The 20,057-nt window shown below is 40.3% G+C and overlaps 1 protein-coding gene across 2 annotated transcripts in view; it reads left to right on the forward strand.

Annotated features, from left to right (window-relative positions):
• The window catches only part of PCBD2 (pterin-4 alpha-carbinolamine dehydratase 2), a 48,873-nt gene that overhangs the window by 20,112 nt on the left and 8,704 nt on the right, over nucleotides 1–20,057 (forward strand). The window lies entirely within an intron of this gene.

Genomic DNA, 20,057 nt, shown 5'->3' on the forward strand with positions numbered 1-20,057 from the left:
TATGTGCCACAGTGGTCTTATTTTTTTCTCTCTGTTGTCTGTTAGTGAGGTCATTTTCAGTCCTCTGAGAAATTTTATTCCCAGCCAGATGCGGCCCATATATTAAACGTAGCACCTGTGACTAATATCACAGCAGCTTACCATAAATTTACATGGTAACTAGGATTATGTCTGTCAAGACTGTTAAAAAATGTCTAGATTTAATTTGATTTCCAGTTTTGAAGGAGCTCTCCCAACATTTTGCTTCATAACTATATTTTAAAAGTTAAAATCACTTCATTGTTAAGTTTTATAGCACTCCCATTGCCCATTAAGTTGATTTGTTAAATGGAGGTCAGAGTAAAGCAACTTGGCTACATTAGGATCGGAAACCAACCCATTTGTGACAAATTTAGTCCTCGCGTGTGAATCTCTTCTCAAAGCCTCAGCCCTGATTGGTTTCAGGTGTAGTTTATGTCACTTGCGTTTAACCTCAACAAATGAGCACGAGTCCATTATTGTCAGCTTTGTTAAGACACATCAATTTTTGTTTATTTGGTGGGTTAGCTATTTTTAATGTGACTGTTGATTATTTGTCTCTCTGAAACTTTTTCCTTAGATTGTCTGTTGGCTAAAACTAATTGGTTTTATATCCACCTATGTAGGCGCTGTTTTTCATATAGGGTTACCTAAACTGGTTTATGTTCTATTCTTCTTTGAGTCCTCTCCTATATGGTATGATTTGTACACCTGCAAAATTATGAAAGTATTTTTTGTTAGCTGTGTTGCTCACTAGTGTTCTTGCATTTATGAATACAATAACTGATGTGCTGTAAATCAAAATTATTTGGGTTTCTACAATGTAGAGAAAATCTTTGTATTTGAAAATAAAGCTTGAATATTGAATTTTTGGCCTATCTACCTGTTCGTTGTGTTTCCTTATTAGAAGCTGATAATAAAATTTTCAGGCCTTGTGAAGATTAATTCAGGCCAAAATTGTGAGAGTGAGCTGGCTCTACTGGCTCAAAGCATAGTTTAGTAAAATATTTATTTTTAGAAAATCACACCTTCCTTATGGTTATGCTTGTGATTGGCTTAGTAAATAACCCTTTTGCCTGTTAGTCGGAAGGTTATAGGGTCAAATTCCAGCTGTGTGACTGGACTCATTCCACCTTCCCACATCCTTGTGTGGCACTGGCTGTGAAACGTGGGGGTGCTGGACTTCTGAGTGAAAAATAAAAATGTAGCTTCTCAGATTGTTCAACTGAAAAATTAAGATTCTTGTGCCCTGGCTTTCAAAAGACAAAGTGATGACAGTCCTACAACCAGTTAACGGGCAGCAGTAGTTTTCTTACAGATAAGAAATGCTGCATAATTGTCCAGGGTCTGGTGTGATGTCAGTGGTCAGTCAGGAGCAACCAGATACAAATTAACTCCTTGGTTCTGGGTATTGGGAAATAGTTTATTAGCTTATTTTCATTACCACTGTGCAAAACACAAAGTGAAGGATGTCTATTGCTCAGTGTTGAGCCTAAATTTTTAAAAATTGTCAGCATTTCCCCTACTTGTAAATAATTGAATCATCACATTTGGCAACTTCTTAATCTTCGTTTTACCTGTCTAAGCTATTTCCTTATTGCAAGGTCTATTTTCTCCTTCACAGAGCACTGGCAGTGCAAGCTGCAATCAGCCACTTCTCTGACAAATACTTGCAAGTTGTCTGTCATGCTGCCCCTTGTGAGTGTAAGCATCTGTCAAGTTACCTCTTTATCCATTCAGGTCCCTTTTCAAAACTCACCTTTGCTCACTTCTGCTCAGGTCCCTTTTCAAAACTCAGGCGAAGCAGGTGGCAAATTGTGATCATTGCTAGTCAATGGGTAAGAACCGTGCACATCTGACTTACCTATTTACCCTGCCTGCCCATTATATCTTGTTTAGGTTGCAGGCTTTCTAGGGAAGTAGCAAGTTGTACAATGGAGTCCAATCTGTTTGTGGCCTGTAGACACTATTGCAATATCATTAATAGCCCAGTATTAACATAAACATTACTATTATATTATTTAATTTATATTTAAATGAATCATGATGACATTAAAGATTCAGAATTTACCTTTGTGTTTCACTTTCTTGAGGTAGGAATTTTTTAAAATTGTTTACCTCAGAAACAAAATTTAGCTGTGTGTGTGAGTGTTAGTGAATGCACAGTATCTATGAAGAACATCAGGCCTGACAGTGACAGCCAACCAGTGATATATAGACGTTCAAGAATCTTATTCTCCAGGTCTTAGAAACAGAAATTGAAATCAATTTGGTAATTGTTAATAGGTAACGGACTGAGACTATCAAGGAAATATGGGTTCTAAGCTATTTCATTATCGCTCTTTCCTTCCTGCCATTGTAGGGTTAAAAAAGGAATTAAAAAAAATAGCGTTTTTCGAACTTTATTCTAAATGTGCTGCATACTTTTGGGTAAGGGGTCTGCAACCTGCACTTCCAGAGCCACATGCGGCTCTCTAAGGACGACTTTGTGGCTCCCGATGATAAAATTCCAAAGTTAAAAAAAAACCAAAACCCTCCTGATTATTTTTGATATTTTGATGAACATCTGAAAGCCCAGCAATGAACAAGTTGTATCTAAATAGCAAATGAGATGTGATCTTGAAATGTTGGATAACTCCCGCTTTCATATGTACAGTGCATTGTGGGGTCTGTGCACGCGCATGTGTGCAGTTCAAATAGGGGCTTCAAAAAGTATGGTTTGACATAATCTATTAAGGATCATCTCGTATTCACGTGCATTGCAGCTCTTGAATTATTGAGTTCTTTTAATCAAATTCAGAAAAAAACAAAAGTCTCTTCTTGTTCTTTTGGTTGCTGACCCCTGCTCTTAGCACACTTAGACCTATGTTACCTGTTCCAAAGACGTTCCTGACATTTGTTCCTCTTTGCAGTTGGCTCTTTTACCAATGCTTCTCTTAAAAACATACTGTAATTTTATGATCACTTAGGTGAAAATTATTATAGTGTTTAACTAGCACTATTTTTATCCATTAATCTGGAAATAACCTGGTGGTTGAATTTGACATGTTTAAATATTTTTGTAAATACACTTTTCACTTCTCACCAGTATTAATTTTTAGGTTAAAAAAGAAAATGGAAGTGTGATGCTATTCTCAGCTCTGTATAGTCTGTACCTGCTCTTTTAAGGATTGCTCATTGCATTTGAATTAAGGAAAGAAAATGGTTATGGCAACTGTGGAGGCAAGACTTGACTCCTGCTTCAAGATACCAAATACCAACATGTTGACTTGAGTTTTAACTGAAAGTTTGAATCCTGTCCTATTGAACTCATTGATATCAAGTAGTGTACCAGTACTTTGTTGGGGAAATCAGTCAGATTTACATTCCTTTTGTTCTCAAGAGTATCTTCATTCAAAATCACTTTTACTTTTTCTGTTGAGTAAATCTGCTCTCTTGTAGTTTTGTAATTTCCTGGGATAGCTATTTTGAACATAGAGTAACTGAGAAGATACTAATTTCAACACGGACGGCAAGTTCTGTCTCCATTTTGGTAGTATTTAACCTCTCGTATTCCCTGGCTTTCGAAATGGTGTGCCTGAGCTTATTAATAACTTTAAACTGCATTTTACAAGAGCATTTTTCTCTCCCAAAGAGTAAAGAAAAGGCATTTTGGGGAATTTTATACTCTGCAATTGTAATTAAAAATGGACTCTGGCTGGTAAAAAGTAAAAAGTAAACTAAAAAAATTACAATGAACCTATTTAAAAATTAACCATTACTTGCCAAAAGCACATCAGACCTACTTAGCGGACATCCGTTAATCCTGCGGTTAGCTGTTTCAGGCTTTAATGCACACTGTTTTACACGTTAACGGTTTTGAAGTTCCAGGCCAAGGTTGACCTTTCACATCTGCTCCTTTCACAGTAGGAATCTCCACTTACTGCTTCCTGTCAGAATGGATTAGAGTGACAAAGTGCAGAGCTTGTGCTGGCTGCAATTTAGTTTTTGATCAGAATTATTTCTTTCACAAACAATCACATTTGCTAAAATGTTACATCTGCTCTGAAAAACCACTGGCAGACCCACAGATGATCAGTGCAATGTGAGTATAATTTTTCATTTGTCTTTCATAAAGCTGTAAGCCAGCTTTAAATGTGTTTTGGGGACTTGTACTCACCCCTAATTCATTTGCCATTTTCTTTTTATTTTTTGTTGGGTTCAGATGAAAATTTGCTTATGTTTTGAACTTACGCAAAGCTGGCTGAATCCTTTGTGGGATTTGTGTGAAATTGGTAAAGCATAAATTGTTCAGTTAGGAGCCACGGCTATGATGTTGGTTCCTGTTGTGTGAGGTGCTGAGTATGTTCAGCTTTTCGGGCTTGAGATTATTCAGCAGTTTTTTTCTTTTTGGCTGAGAACTGTTTGCAGTAGTGCTCACAAGGGAACATTCTTACACTGTGATTCTGAGGGGAAGCTAGTAGTTCATGGCATGGACTACATGTCTTAATCTTGACTGGGATTATATGTGTGTGTTGCATTATTTAGAAGAATATTAGAAGTAGCATGTGGAGGCAAAAATTTATTTTCTTTGTAGTCTGAGGTTGTTAAAGTTACTCACTGATTGTAAAATATCTAATCTAATAAAAGTGTATGGACTTTTATCTTTTTTACAAAGGATCATATTATGTCTCACTTATGTTTGGATGCATCTTTTTCTAATGTTTTAAAAAAAAATTCCTGTTATGTCTATAATTAGTTTTCACCATTCCCGGGCTGTATCTATTTCAAGGATGTCTCAATTTGGAAAAGCGGTGTGAGTGAGTGAGTGGTGGGTTCCGCAAAAGGGAAGGGACGTGTGGGTTCAAAATAAAAACCCTGGACTCTCCCCAGTATATGGCATTGTACATACTGTCTGGCACTTAAATATAAATTAGGTGTACATCAAAAGATAAGTCATATATCCTTATACAAAATATTGCTAGTAAAGTTAATCCACTTTCATTTTTAATAATGTATTCTTAATTTGTCACTTCTTCTGTTCATTTCAGTGTTTCCAAATATCAAGCACAGTAATTTGTATTTTTCATAACTTTTTGCATAAAGCAAGTATTTCCAAAAACATTTGGTAAGAAATAGTAACTGTCTTAACAAATTAATTCTTTTAATGTCATCTTTTTTTTTCTGCTTTCTCATATTGTCTAGGAAGGCAGTCCTTCTCTCCATACTCCCTCTGCTTTCAAAGAATGCATCATCAGTAAATTTGAAATAAATACAAGAAAAATTCTTCATACAATTGTTCGGGTACTACAGCTGGATACAAATTATGAATTTAACAACCTTGACTCAGACAAAGCTCCCTTCAGAGTCATTAGGTTACTATACAATCTCCTTTACATCAATGTTATAGAAACTTGCTGAAGTTTGAAAGGATTTATCTCAGCAAGGCTGCACATGTGGCCAGAATGTTTCAATGACATATGGTGTGACCAAGTGACCTCTGCAATTGGACTTGAAGTTCTTGTTTCTCACTTCCCATCATTTTATAATTTCAGACCTGTTTTCTGCTTTACCACATGTGAATTGAGGTATAGTTGTACTGCATTTCCTGCCTCTCCACCAAAAAAACAAAACAAAAAAAAACAAAACCCCCACCCTGGTGATGATGTGGTTATAGGGCCAACTGCTTCCTCTCTACATCCATTCTAACGGTAGTAATACTTAGCCATTACATAGCGCATTTCATCAGCAAATCTCAGTGCTTCACAAACTTTGTATTTATCCTCACAACTAGTCTCTTGTGAGGTAGGGAATAGGGATGTAAAATCTTGTTTAGTTAGTTACACAGTTAAATATTAAGGACTAGTCTATACTTACTGGAAGATTGACACACTGCAGTCAATCTTCTGGAGTTCGCTTTTGTGCGCCTCTGAAGACACAGCAAAATTGACCTCTCCAGGCTCAGCCATTGACCCCCTGTACTCCATGCTGTTGTGTGGAATAAGGATGGTGATGTGAGACTAAAGAGGTTTGGACTAGGCTAGGGAAGTAAGTTGATTCTGATACATCGATTCTAGTTGTGCAAATGCTGTAGCTAGAACTGTGTATCTGACGTCGACTTATTTCCCTAGTATAGATCCACCCTAAGTTTAACCAGTTAACTGATTAACTGGAGGTGGTGGTAGGCAGCTGGGGAGACCACTTCAGCCTGGCTGGGCTGGAGCAGCCCCCATGCCACCGATGGGATGCTCTGGCCGAGCTGGATTGCCCTTGCCTGTGGCATGCCCAGGGCCACTGCGCACTGGCGCTCCTCTGCTCCTAAGCTGGGCTTGCTGCAAAGGCTTGTCCAGCTGTGGCTGGCCATGCAGGGCTGGATCAGCCCCGTGCCCATGAATGGCAGGGAACTGCTCCAAAACCAACCAATTAACTGTAACCCATAAGCTTTATCTGTTTAGGCTGGGGCTTACCAGTTAACTGGTTACACGCTGATGTCCTTAGCAGGGAACTACAATAGAGTGAGGCTCTTAATGTTCTTTAATGTCCTCTTAGGGTCAGGCTTAGGATATGATTTTCCCTTTATGCTCATCATAAATTATATTGGATATTGAACTGACACTGCAGTGGTTCAGATAACAGATCAAGAAGAACTATGTATCATTGTTTTCAATTTGCACATATGAAATGTGGGTTGTCCTTTCATGTTTGGAGATTGAAACCCTCTGTGTTCTTTGTGAAGTGAAAAAAATTGTTGGAAAGCCAGCAGAATTTTGTTCTTCCTGATTTTTTTCATGACATATGGTAATTAGCTAATTATTGGATTTTTCTTGCATTCCTCTATTTGTTTAAGCTTGGCCTACACTGAAAATGTCATTTGCGTAGGTGATGTTTGTATGCCAATAGAAGGACCCCTTCTGTCTGTGCAGGCTGCATCTGTAACTGCAGGGGTATACCAGTGCAATATCCACAGTAGAGACATACTTCAGGAAAGCATTCTTATTCAAGAAAGCTCTTAAGACGTGTTTTGAGTCCTGTTTGAACTCAGTGAGATTTGAGCACATGCTCACAGTATATAAAGTTAGGTCATTTCTTGAGTTAGGATTTCCCAACCACTTTTATAGCTATATGTTTTGGTATAGCCGTATATGCTCAAACATTCTTAACATTTGAGTGGAAGAACATTGTACAATGTAAAGTGTCAAGGTGAGGGAGGTAAGGTAATGGAGCATTCAGGTATATACATTCAGAGGGTTGGGGCCCTAAGTGCATTTTATTACTAGCTTATACAGTGTTTGAGGGTTGTATTACTGTACATCAAGGCTGTGCCTACATGACAGAGTTTTGTTGACAAAACTCATGGAGCGTCTACACACAATGTGTTTTGTTGAGTCTTGACAAAACAGAGCATTTTCGTCGACAGCGTTATCCCTCTCCGTGTTGAGGAATCATCCTTCTGTCGACAGAGCACTGTTGACAGAAATGCAGTGTAGGTGCTCTGGGCCCGCTCTGTGGACAGCGAGGTCGTCCACCGTGCCAGCCAGCTGGAGCTGGGAGGCATCCTCTGCTCCAGAAACAGTGCTCTATGATCTGTGCCTGTGGAGGCCTTTAAAGGCCCAGGAAGCTCCATTCCTAGAAGTAGACAGTGTGGAAGCTACCCAGGATCCACGTTGTCTGCAGCAATACTCCAGCACTTAATACCAGCAGCCAAAGCAATAGCACAGAGGCCAGAGTGACCTCTGGTGAGCAGGCCAGAGTGAGCAGGGCACAGAGCAGCCCTCTAGGAACACCACCGAGGGTGTCACAGGACCCATCCCAGACCACAAAAAAGCAGGTGCCCTCCTGATCCAGGGTGGAACTGAAGGACCTGCTGGCCCTGTGGGGAGATGAGTCCATGTTGCTGGACTCATTGGCTAAGTGGCGCAATGCACCTGGCTATGCACACCTCGCCGAAGCCCTGGCAGAGCATGGCCACCTTGCTTGCACTTTGGAAGAAGTGTAGGCTAAGGTGAGAGAGTTCTGCCAGGGCTATACGAGGACCAGGGATGCGAGGCAGCGTTCGGTGGCAGCGACAGCAATGTGTCCCTTTTATGAGGAGCTTCACCATCTCCTATGGGGTAAAGATGGCTTCTCCTGCAAGGGCACCGTGGACACAGGGATGGCCCCCCCTTCCCATCACAGTGGGAGCAGGAACCAGAGCCCCAGCCGGTGCCCACCACCCAGGAAGCCCAGGGGGACTCTGGCAGTTCATGCGAGGGGGGCCCCTGGTAATTGCCTTGGAATTGGGGCCCCCCTCAGGGCAACCTCCAGGGTGTCACCAGACCTGTTCGGGGGATCAGGTGAGTACCTCACAGGCACACGTCCTGGGTGTGGAGAGAGGGTGTGCGTGGGTCAGCCACACAGGCAGCACCCTCACCTGTGGACAGTGCCCTGGGCCACACGTTTGTGTGTGTGTTGTGGGAAAGGGCTGCTGTGTGCCCTGCTCACTCACCACCTATGCTGGAACCACTTGGTGGTCAGACGCCCTCTGGGCCGCTGGTCTGTTGGGTGGGGGTATCGGGGAGGGTTGGTGCATTCCCATGTGGCAGGCCCCACTGGGCAGGGCACACACATTCCAGGGGTGGGGGTCACCACTCACGGTGGGTGATGGGGCATGCTCTTGGTGGCCATGTGGTGGGAGGGACTCACTGCATTCCCCTTTCTTCTTACAGCCCCACCATCGGAGGGCCATGCCATCCCAGCCAACCAGCTCCAGCCAGCCCCACGGCCAGACCAGTGCCAGCCGGCCCCAGAGCACTCCCCCAAGAGACTGCCCAGGCCACCCGCTTGGGGGCAGCTACACACACACAGGGCCCGCTGGAGAGGGAGGACGAAGCTCTGCACCCAGCACCGATTGTCCCTTTAGCCCATGATGACCCGGTCCCGCCAGTTGGCACTGGTCGGGTAGCACCATGTCTGCCGGGGCGGGGAGGCCAGGGAGGCACCACTAATGCGCTGGGCTTGTGGCCCCAAATAGCTGGGGGGAGCACAGAGGACTCCTGTAAAGGTGGGTGTCTGCTGCTGCCAAAATAAGCAGCAGCTACTGAAGCTCCTCCAGGGTCCAGGGCATGTCTGGAGCCTGTTCCCAATCCGTGCATGGGGACAGGGACTGCCTCAGGCCACATCCTCCCACTGCTCCTGCCTCTGCTGTCCCTCGTGGGGCTGCAGTGGCTCTGAGCTGCAGGGATTGGCTGTTGGGGAGGGGCCCTTTAAGGACATGTGGGGCCTGCAGCCCCAGAAGGGCTTGCTGGCCATGCAACCCTGTCAGGGGCCTTCCAAGTCCCAATTATTGACACAACAGCCTGGCTGTGTGGATGTTTTGTGTCAACAAAGCAGATCGCTTTTCTGATCCGCTTCTATGTGTAGTCACCATCTGTTGACAGAGGTATTGCTGGTAGATCCATTCCTACAGTTACTTCTGACGACAGATACTTCTAGCATAGACGTAGCCTGAGTGTTTTTGATTTGCTAGACCAAGCATTTATTTTAACAAGTCGAATAATCATTGTCCTTTCAGTTGCGCAGCGAAAAGGGTTATTATTTTATGTAACTGATTACTTGAACAGGTGCTCAGTTAATGAGGGCTTCACTGTATTTTTTGAGTTTGATTTTGAATTTCAAGCTCAAGAGGTACACTACAAAAGCAGCCAAGTCAGGATTGAGATTCAACATGGAGCACCTGAAGGATATAGAGATGAGCTGATTTCCAAGTGGAGCTGTCCAACAGATATGCACTTCTGACGAACTTCATCCTGAAAGATGGTGTTGTGAAACAAATTTGGGCACGCACTAAAACAGCCTGGAAAGAGACCTACAATAAAACATTGGGAAAGAGGACAAGGCATCATAAATAATGGATCACAGCAGGAACTCTGAGAAAAGTGAAGCAACGAAAGGACAGAAAAGCAGCAGTCAACAACAGCAAAACAAGAGTATCCAAGGCGAAAGCTCAGAGATTGTATTCAGAAGCCAACAAAGAAGTTTACAAAGCTGTAAAATGGGACCAGAAGAATTTTGTGGAAAACCTTGCACTACAAGCAGAATAAGCTGGAGGACAGGGAAACTTTCAAGATCCATATGACATCACGTGGAAGCTAGCTGGGTCACTGCACACAGTGGATCAGCCAGTAGACAATAAGGAGGGACATGTGCTAATAAACCCAACGAAGCAGCTCAGTAGATGAAAGGAACATTTTGAAGAGCTACTGAACTGCCCTGCCTACATGGAACCTCCTGGAGTTACCACCTGCAGATATACCTCTGCAAATTAACAGCAGCAGACCTACAATAGAAGAAATCAGAAAAGCCATTGCCGATCTGGAAAGTGAAAAAGCACCTGGTCCAGACAACATCCCCACAGAAGCAATCAAGGCAGGTAGTGAGACATCAGTTAACACGATGTATAATCTATTTGGGATATTAAGGAGACTGGAAACATGGCTACCTTATCAAGCATCCAAAGAAGGGCAACCTGAAGGAATGCAAGAACTGGAGGGGCATTATGCTACTGTCTGTTCCAGGAGAAAGTGTTAAATGGGATTCTCTTGGAGAGAATGAAGACCAAAATTGGCAGACAGCTCAGGGAAGAACACACTGAGTTCCAAAGCAAGATACCTTGTACTGACCAAGTATCAACTCTGAGTAATTATAGTACAGTTGCTTGAGTGGACTTGTCCCCTATACGTAACCTTCCTAGACTTTGAAAAACTTTTAACAGCATTGACAGAGACACTTTGTGGAAACTGCCGCAGCACTGTAGCATCCCAATCAAAATTATTAACCTGATCCGTTCAACATAGGAACCCACAACATGCCAAGTTGTTCACAATGGTGTCTTGACAGAATCCTTCAGCATACTCTCAGGAGTGTAACGAGGGTTCCTATTGTCACCTTTTCTGTTCTTGATCACAGTGGACTGGATTATGAGCAGGACAACCAATGGCTGTCAACGGCGTACTCAGTGGACACTTTTCAAACAGCTAGAGGACATTGATTTTGCGAAAAGTGTCACCCTTCTTTCACACCAGAATGAAAGCGTAGAAGAAAAGGTCACAACACTAGACAGTACTGCCTCAATGACTGGACTGATTATTAACAAGGGAACGACCAAGGCAATGAGGATCAGACAGTCCAACAACAACACCACCACCATAACACTGGGAGAGGATGACCTGGCAGATGTAGAGCATTTTACCTACTTGGGGAGTATTATGGGCAGAGATGGAGGAACAGACAAGGATATCAATTCTGCGATAGGGAATGCAACAGCTGCATTCAAGACGTTGTCACATATGAAGTTCACAAAAATATCTGCAAAGAAGAAATTGCAACTCTTCAACACACATGTGAAGAGCGTGCTCTTGTATGTATGTAAAATCTGGCATATGAAAAAGTCTCCAAATCGCAAGCTACAGACACAAACAGATGCCTGAGATACATCCTTTGCATCAAAAGGCAAGACTTTAGCACAAATGAGGAGGTTTGGAACAGAGCAGAAGAACCATTTGACGTTCAAATCAAGAGAAAAAAGTGGGGATGGCTAGGCCACACACTCAGAAAACCATCATCCAGCATAGTTCTTCAAGCTTTCAAACAGAACCCACAGAGAAGATGCAGAAGAGCGAGACCTCAGACAACATGGGGAAGCTCTCCTGAGATTGAAGGACAACAGCGGGGGTATTTCTGGAGTCAGCTAGAAGTTTTGTCCTGAGACAGAGTGAAGTGGAGGCGACTTGTAGATGACCTGTGCTCCACTCGGAGCACAAGGGTTTAAGTCAAGTAAGTCACTGTATTTTTAGGTTTTTTTTGATTGGGTTAGGTGCAAGATAGTCACTCCATGTCATACTGTGATTTTGTAACTTAAATCTCCTTGGCTTAGGAATTGTTCTTACTTTTCACTAGTCTGTGGGCACAGATAATTATATATTTGCCTCTGTAAGCAAACCAATACTCTTTGTAATAAAGCGTATCAGACCATTTAGTTGTCAGGGACAACGTGGCTTAGGAACCAGAGCACTTTCCAGTGGAGCATGAAAACCTTTGAAGTTTGTCAGCAGCAGTAGAAAGTATTTTTGATGCCACTACAAAACAATTGTCTTCATGCCAAGTTTATAAAAGTTTGGCTGTAAAATCTTCTGACTGAATCACAGTGAATGGTGTTTGCACATGATTTCAAGTTGCATTCTGTCATCTTTGCAGTGTAAAAAGGGAAGAGGGAAAGATGATCTCCAGATAATATTGTGGTTGTTTTGGGAGACTGAAGATGAGGAAAAGGGTAATGAGCCTGATACCCTGCTTCACATTTGAAGACTATCTGTCATAGCAGTTACAAGAAAAATATTTATTCTTAGGGCCAAATTGAAAGTTGCATTTGTTTGAACTTCAGTGAGCATGCAAAAATATGTAACATGCATCCTGAAGGAATAGTAGGAAGGGAGTATAAGAAGCAAAAACAAGCAAACAATCCCTTTGGTTACAGCTGCACTAGCGAGTTTTTTCGACAAAACTCGCTGCATGTCCACACACAAAATACATTTTGTCGACAGTCAGTCAAGAAAAAAGCTGAGTGGATACTCCGCGGGGGCCTTCTGTCGACAGATCAGGCTTCCAGGACACTGAGCAGCCCTGTCTGCTATGCTTCTGGTTGGTTGTTTTGTCTAGAGAGCAGTCAGGCAGTCTGACCGCTCTCTTGACAGAGCAGATCACTCTTTCAATACGCTTTTGTGGATGACTACACTTTGTTCACAGACATTTTGTCGGAAAATCTGTCAACAGATGGTTCCAGCGTAGCCATAGCCTAAGAGAAGGGTTCAAGGGATATAGTCTGTTTTATCTGTACACTTCTTTTAATGTTTTTGTCTGCAACAATCCCCCAGCTCTCCTTGGGGAGAAAAAAAAATGGTACCCATTTACACGTCCACTCAATGCCAAATAGAAATAAATTAAACTTGTTTTTGATAAACTTACATCACAGTTTAGATGACTGAAGAACTTGGCGCATAATGTCTTTGACTGATTTATTTTGTAGAATTGCATCTTGCGTAACATCAAAAATATTTAACTTCTAACACTGCATCTGGTCCCGATTGTACAGAATGAACCTTATCTTTTCTTCACTGTTTTTTTTTTTCCCCCCCTCCTGAGAACAGATTCTTGGAATTGCCTTCAGTCTCCGGCAGCCCTTGACATTAGACTGGTACCTGTGTGAAAAGTTCCTAGTGTAATGAAGGCCATGCCTCCTAGCTGCAGTTCCCTTTTGCTGCATTTTTTTCTTCTTGTTTTTAAAATAAGTAAATCGTATGACAATAAACAGAAATACCCTCAGTGAAGAGAGAAGGGGAAACTGTTGTTTATCTGGTCAGGTGGTTTAGATTAGCAGTGATGCTGGTCTGTATTATGTTACTTTAAATCATAGTGTCCCAACAGGATATAAATTATGAAGATTGTTACAGTATGTTTCATCCAATGTAGGATCAACAAATTGGAATAATTTTATAGGAAAATCACAGTTCTTTGGCGTGGTTATTGTTGAAGAATTTAATTTAACTTCAGATTTGCTCACATTATTTCTTAATATATAAAACACTATTTGCATGATGTATGAAGTATAAACATTTATAGAATCAAAGGCAAAAGTGCCTTTTCCAAGATTATATAGAGTGGCAAACTACTTAGAATAGATCAGTGTTTGTGCTTGTGCTGTCAAAATGTTTGATATGGAGCTGGCTAGCTAGTTTCTTCACCGACATAATTGTAAACAAGTGTTGCAAGCCAGAGACAGCTTCTTTTATGGAAAAAAAAGTATAAAGGCTTTCATATATTTTGAAAGCTTTAACATTATAAACTGGTGTACAGAATATACGGCTCTAATATTAATATATTCTGTAATTTTATTTTAGGGAGCAAAGTAAACAGGGTTCAATGTTCTGTTAATGCAGTGTGGCAATCAAAGATGGAAAACTTTAGCTGCCAATCCATTCGATTTCTAATATGATATTCTGAATTAAGAGGAGTTTAGAGTAATTGAGGAGTAATTGAGGTAAACATTGTCTTGATATTTCTTAAAAGTCCATATTTCTTTAGATATTCCCATAACAATTCCATGTTCATGCCTGCCTGTATGTCAGTAGTATTGTTCCCCTATTGTTTCCATCCATTCATATTTTCCACAGTTATGGGCACAATACTCTAAAGTGCTGAATAGCACCTGTGAGACAAGAAGAATTAAAGGTGCTCAATATATTGCACATTCAGACTGTTAGGTGTTCATAATATTCACTAAGCCTCAATGATGAGGTAGTGTTAGCAGCAGAAAAATATAAATTCACCTTATTTGCTAGGAAGTGCCAGTGTTCTGACCTCAGTGATCTATCCATCGGTCATCTCCAGGTATGTATTAATATAACTCTCTGGGCCTGAACGTGGAAACAGTACAGAGGCTTCAGCTTGTGTTTAGCATTGTAGTCTGCCTCCTTGTTGCTGGGCATCTGTCACCCATGCCCTGTGGTCATTGCACTGGCTCTAGTCTGCTTCTAGTCTAGCTGCCAGTTCAAAGAGATCAAGACTTAAGCAACTGCTTCTCAATCCATGATGCTTCAAGCCAGTTATGCTTTTCTGCAGCACTGCAGTGCACAGTGTGTAAGAGAGAACATTTGAGAGGTGAAGATAAAGTTCTCTTGGTCAAGGAAGTTCAGTTGTGGAACTTGGTCCTAGAAGGAATCAGACGACACCAGAGTGTGATTATATTTAAGGCATGCTTTAGCGACCTCCCTTTTGTGAGAGAACTTCCCCACCATTCTTGCAAAAAATATCAAAAACCTTTTTTTAAATGATGATTTATATAAAACCCAGGCAGAAATAAGGAAAGGCAGTTCTATGGAGGTAGATGCTTAATGTCCAGTAGCTCTAATTTAGTTAGAGATTATATAGTTCACTTAGATAGTATAGTGGTGGACACAATAGAGAATCCTAAGATGGATAAATAGATAATTATCTGATAACAAAAAGCTCTCCGAATGTCTCTTCTTTACCAGTTCAACACCAATTGAATTTTTAGGTTTTTAAAAAATTATTCTTTTAAAAAAAGAAAGTATTAGCACGTAACAAGGTGCCACTTCACTGTTTTAACAAGGAAAAATCTTCCCTAAATATAGTCAGTAGAATTTTTTAAAACTCAGATGTCACTTGGAGCACAACAGAAAATGTCATAACTAATTTAAACAAATCCAAGTGACTGACTATAAACAAATGTATTGTACAGCATACCTTGAATTTAGCTCAGCATTAAGCAACTACTTCTCTCAGCCTTTTGACCTATAGATAAAAGTTCACTAGTTACAGGAATTAGTGAAGTAGGTTGCATGCATACAAGGTCCACAATTTGAAGCTGAGGCTTAGGGATACATTATATTTTAAATAAAAAAAAATAAAAGGAAATGGTCTGTATTGTTATGTAACTTCACGAAGAGCAAAGCAGACAAATGAAATGTATAGTGTGCAGTGATATAGTGTAATGCTATGAAGTGAAAGCACTACATATTCTAAAGTATAAATGCTTGATTATGACTTGTATTTACCTGTTATGTACATATGTCCCATTAATAAAGGATACAGAATGTTTTTGTTAGTAGTAGTAATGCTGCAAAGATGGGTAGCCCGTGTACCACATAGTATCCAGGTTAATATTGTCCCTGGTGCTATAATGACAGATTGGAAATAAAAACCTTATTGTATTTGTGATTAGTAAATGTTTCCTTTGTCTGAAAGATTTAGGAGGCATAGAGGCCCTAGGTCCGTAACCTTTATATTTAAAAATAAATAAATAAAAGTCTTGTTAAATTGGTGGATCTTAGGGCGGCACATGAAAAGTAGCTCTATGTTTTGAGTAAAGTCTTGTCCAGATGCTTTATTCCAGTGATACCTGGTGGTATTCTATCCCTGGGAACTCACTAGACAGTGATATATTAGCACAAGACATCAGCTTGCATGGGTTTGATGTATTAATCAGGATAATGCTGGCAAGTGATGTATTAAAGTTGTATGCTTAAAAAGTGTGAAGACAGATTGAGTCCTTGCTTAAGACACGTGAAAAGAATTGCAAATAAGCAGAGGCACTCTGCAACCCTCTCAAAGCTGTTAGGTACTCTCTAATGCAAAGAGGGTAATGGGATTTCATCTTTCCATTCACTCCTGAAAGCAAAGCATATAACACAGTTTATGCCTTTCTCAGGAGAAGCAAGTTGCATGAAGTTGTGTTTTGTGATATCAAATGCTGTCATTTGAAAAGTACAGTTGAGCCCTCCCATGGCACAGCTTGAGCAAGTGTCTGAGCTGGCTTAACGCACTTTCTCAGTAGGGTTCCTTCTTTCAGGAGTAGCTTAGCAAGGAAATATTTCCCCAAAACAGGCATGTGAAGGCTGGCAGCATCTAAAGAGTCTGTCTTAAAAATTGCAGTTGAGATACTGCTGCAACCTCACATGATTTTTATTTATTCTTTTCGCTACTCGTAGAAGATAGTTTGGATCATCCAGTTCATCTGACTGCCAGAGCTTGACTGTTCCAGACAGTAAAGTTTCTAGTGTTGTTTCCATTCTAATTTAAATGTTGTGTCCATTATTTCCCTGGGTGATTTTTTTCCATAGGTTAAAAAATGTGACAATGTGTAGAAACCTATATTTCTAAACCTTTTTTGCTAAAATCTAAATGTAAACTAAAATTACACAATAAAAATTGATATCAAGTATTCCTGTGGCCCCTATTACCTTAATACCTGAGTACCTTAAAATTTTTAATGTATTTATATGCATAACACCCCTTATGAGGGTAGGACTATTTTATCCCCATCTTGTGGATGAGGAACCAAGGCATAGAAAGACTGTTGATCTCATCTGGTGTGGTATTTCCTTTATTTAGAGTTGCTGCTTCTAAAACATGGAAATGCTGCTGAGGTTTTGTGTTGTAGATATGTATATATTTCAAATTAAGATCTTAAAATGATGTCATAAGTGGGTAGAGCTCCCACAATCAATCTGCTACAGTCAAGGCCATGTGGAGGCTTATCAGCATAAATAAAACACTTACCCACCTTGCAACCAGAAGGATTTTGGCTGTCTGGTAAACTATACCCACTAGTGCCAAGTGTGTGACACTTTTGTCATGTGACTCATACTTGACAATGATCTTGCATTGGAGACTGCTTAATAATTTTCATTATTTTTAATTAAAGTTGAAGAAGTGCAGACTCCAGCTCAAAATAAGGTTGGTTATGTTGCCGGAATCAAGTAATTACTTTAATTGATCACAAGATAGTTTCCTTGATCACCAATTAGTCCAAATTACTGATCACGTTTCCAGACGTGAAGAAATGGCCCAACTGATTGCGCAATAGTGTTTTCATATCTAATCAGACCTAACTATCTTTTCCTCCAGAGCCAATTATATTTTATAAAAGGAAGGTTACGGGCTTAGAAACATAAAGGTGATTCATAAACAATAGAGTTTCAATTCTTATAATTAGCAAAGGATTTATTTTGGGGCTTAATGGAGATTGCACTGGTGAAATTACTTAGCAGAGCTGCTCATTTTCTTAGTGGAAAACATGTGCTCTTTTGTGCATAATTAAAATAAGCTATAATCAAAATAGAAAATAGTTTATTTTAGCAATGTGTAACATAGAAGATTGCTTTGGGTAAAACAGGTTAGATGTGTGTGTATCTGTATGTATAAATTCCTTACTATATGTAATTGCACACACTTACAACATATGTATAAAATCATGATGGGGGATCCTTTTATCTCTGAAATAGCCAAAAGTCTTGGTTGTGATAGTTATATGAAATGCTCTTACTGCCTGTTCCTAGGACTGAACTTAGAGGAAAGGACAGCAGGACATTCTCCGTGGAAGGCTCAGTGCTTTGGAATTAATTCCTTCTTGTAGTTGGTGAAAATCTGAGTTTGGCTACATTCAGGATCAAGTATGGTTTTAAGATGACTTTCCATTTTTAGCCTTGGTGGGTGGAGGACCTCAAAGTCTTCTAATTGCTGGAGACTGCTGGTCAAGTGGGTGAAAGGGAAGGCACCGGGAATGCTCTGGTAAAGTTTTAATGGTCATGATGTTTGGTCGCAGATTAATTTGTTCGTTAATGTTTTTTCCGCTTGAACCCAGAGTGAGTGGTGATGGTTACATAATAAAATTAAAATACGCACAGAAAACCAGATGTTTGCGTGCACACACGTGCACGTATCTGTACATAGATATAGAAACTGGTAGTGCATGTGTGGACTTAGCCATATTTTTCATGAACTCCTCCCAGTTTTCGTTGTGCTGCATAAGGATAAAAAAGTCAATCTACTTTCAGATGCTTTTCTGATCACAGGAAGAGCTAGTAAACTACCCTTTGGGGGGCAATTTTATGCATAATTTAGCATGATCTTGTAAATAATGATGTTAAGCCCATGGGTATTTTTTTAAAAAAATCTTCAAAATGTAAATTTTAGAACTTTTAACCAAGCTGTATATTCCCACTTATCCCTAATGTCTAATGCTGTGTTTACTGTTTTATGCTTCGAAGCATCTTGTTGCACTGCTTGAAATTTTTGAAATGTAATTGTTCACTCCGAGCAAAACTAAAGCAAACTAGAGCTTCAAGGGACATTAGGAAGAAACAAGGTTTTTAATTGCTGGCAGTTTGGTTGTTTCCAAATGACAGATCTCATTGGAATAATTTGCTCTGATTGTAATGTTAGCATTCATCTGACTGGCAAAGTGATTTACAAAGTCATACTTCACTGAGGCACTGATTCTTTTTCTTAAAATGTTTGTAATTCATGAGAAAAAAAAGACTGAAACTTTTATCAACTATTATGTTGCTTATTGATCATATGTTTGTTCAAAGTGACCATCACTTGATGGAACGTGGACCATTAACAGTCGAGTATATAAACAAGTGCTAAAAATTACCTTAACAGGTAGGCCTAAGTCAAGATACTAACTTATGGCAGGTATTTAATATGAACCAGTTCATGTACATGTGCAGGATTTTTTTTTTTGCTTTGGAGTGTTAATATAGGCCTGGATCTCCTGGGTGGATCCGTACAGATCCCACTGACTTCCCTGGGGCTTTGGGCAGTCATAAGTGTCTGTCCACATGTGTCCTTTTGTAGAGTGAGTCCTTAGTTTGCATGGAGAGTCTTGGGGGGTTTTTTTTGTTTTTGTTTTTGTTTTTTATTTTTAATAATGCAGTGATTTTCTGCAAGTATTTTTGGCAAGGACCTCTCACAGCATTTTCTGCTTGAGTTTGTGATTAAATCCTGTATTGCAGGTATCCTGGTCTGGGAGGTCTGTATTTGCTCACTTAAACCAAAACATTTTTTTAGTAGGGAAAGAGGCTCACCTGGCCAAATTCTCTCTCCTCCTCCCCAGAAAAAAAAACAGAACAACTTCTTACATTCAGGAAGAGTCACTGGAAATGAGTTCTGTTCCTGAAAAATATGTAGTGTATATTGATAGTATAGCAGAACATTTGACATGTATAGTTTGAAATAACTGGTAGGGGAAGGTGGGTGTGAAGATCAAGGGAAGTAGAGGTATCTCCCTGGAGTGACTATTTAAAAATACCCCATACCTGTTGCACATCACAGGCAAAATATTGTGCCTCATCAGTATCTTTGAGTAAGTCACTTTGGACAGAATGATTGGCTGCGTTCCAAAGGGGGAGAGAATTCTATCAGCAGCAGGAAAATTAACACAGCCTATTTAGACTGGTGTTAAAAGTTCAGTAAGGGACTCCCACTAGCTTCCTCCAGCACATCACTAATATGTTATGGTGAATTATTGATATTTGTGACTATTTTTTCCTTCGAGGTACTCTTGTACTTCCACAGCTCTTGAAAAAACAAACCCAAACAACTGCATCAGTCTTCTAGCCTCCATAATTGTGCCAGCTCACCCTAGGCCAGGGGTCTGCAACCAAAATAGTGAGAGAAGCCATTTTTTTTCCAAATTCATTTACAAAATCAATACTTCAAGA

Source organism: Carettochelys insculpta, chromosome 15 (genome assembly GCF_033958435.1).
Source record: "Carettochelys insculpta isolate YL-2023 chromosome 15, ASM3395843v1, whole genome shotgun sequence".
NCBI lineage: Eukaryota > Metazoa > Chordata > Testudines > Carettochelyidae > Carettochelys > Carettochelys insculpta.